Below are 1,398 nucleotides of genomic sequence, written 5' to 3'. Positions count from 1 at the left end.
TGGTGAGACATTGGAACAAGTTGCTCAGAGAGGTTGTGGATACCCCCTCCCTGGAGACATTCAAGGCCTCCCTCTGTACTCAGCCCTGGTGTGGCTGCACATCAAATACTGTGTTCAGTTTTGGGCCCCTCACTACAGGAAGGACATTGAGGCCCTGAAGTGTGCTCAGAGAAGGGCAACAAAGCTCATGAGGGGTCTGGAGCACAGGTCATATGAGGAGTTCCCAGAGGGAACTGGGATTGTTCAGTCTGGAGAAGAGAAGGCTCAGGGGTGATCTTAACACTTTCTACAGTTGTGGAGGGAGGTGGTGGTGAGGAGGGGGTCAGCCTCTTCCCCCACGTAACTAGCAATAGGACTAGAGGGAATGGCCTCAAGTTGCACCAAGGGAGATTCAGGTTGGATGTCAGGAAATAATACTTCTCTGAGTGGTCAGGAGCTGGAAGAGGCTGCCCATGGAGGTGGTAGAGTCACCATCCTGAAGGTATTCAAGAAACCTTTTGCTGTTTTAACGGGGGACATGGTTTAGTGAAGAAATATTGGTTGATAGGCGAATGGTTGGGCTGGATGATCTTGGAGGCCTTTTCCAACCTTGGTGATTCTATGATTCATTCTATAGATGGGGCTTTGAGCCACCTGGTCTACTGGGAGGTGTCCCTGCTTATAGTAGGGGAGTTGGAACTAGATGGGACCCACTACTGACCCCTAAGGAACACCTATAGCTACAGGCCTGAAACTAAACTGTTGCAGATAGGATACTCTTCAGACTTACACTCAAAAGAGAACTTAGTCCCCTACAAAAGTTCCTTCACTAGGCTTGAACATTTCTTCCTTTGTCAAATTCTGCTCTCAGATGGGAAAGGGTAAATGCACGCAGTTTCTTCCTGCCCCCAGGAATGGTGTCTTTGCGATGTGTAAGACGTTTTGGCTTAAATAAATGTCCAAAGACTTTCCTTACAAAGCCGTCAGGGACATCATCAGCTCTTAATAATCAGGCAGACTCTGCTGGTATTTGCTGAGGTAGTTAATGCAGCACAGGGATGTTAAAAGAAAATGTGGACTTCCTTCCTACTTCGCTTTGTGTCTTTTCATGTGTTCCAATGAGCAATATTACATCTTCTAAAAGAGCTTGGATCTGTTTGATTTAGCACTTTATTGCTAAATCACACTCTTATCTGCACCATTCCTCAACAGATCGTTTTTCCAGTCACTGACTCTGAGCCTTTGAGGTTGCCCTGACAGCCAATTGCTCACCACACCACTGTGTCTTTGTCTAGCTTTATGTTGGACATTTTGTTCAGAAGAATACTATAAAAAAGAGCACTGAAATGTTCGCTGACATCCAAAAATTACATCAACTGGCGCTCGCGTTGCCACACCGCGGCTCTGCGCACCGGAGTT

The sequence above is a fragment of the Tympanuchus pallidicinctus genome, unplaced genomic scaffold (genome assembly GCF_026119805.1).
Source record: "Tympanuchus pallidicinctus isolate F22 unplaced genomic scaffold, pur_lepc_1.0 scaffold16, whole genome shotgun sequence".
NCBI classification, from domain to species: Eukaryota; Metazoa; Chordata; class Aves; order Galliformes; family Phasianidae; genus Tympanuchus; species Tympanuchus pallidicinctus.
This window is presented reverse-complemented; position numbering follows the sequence as displayed.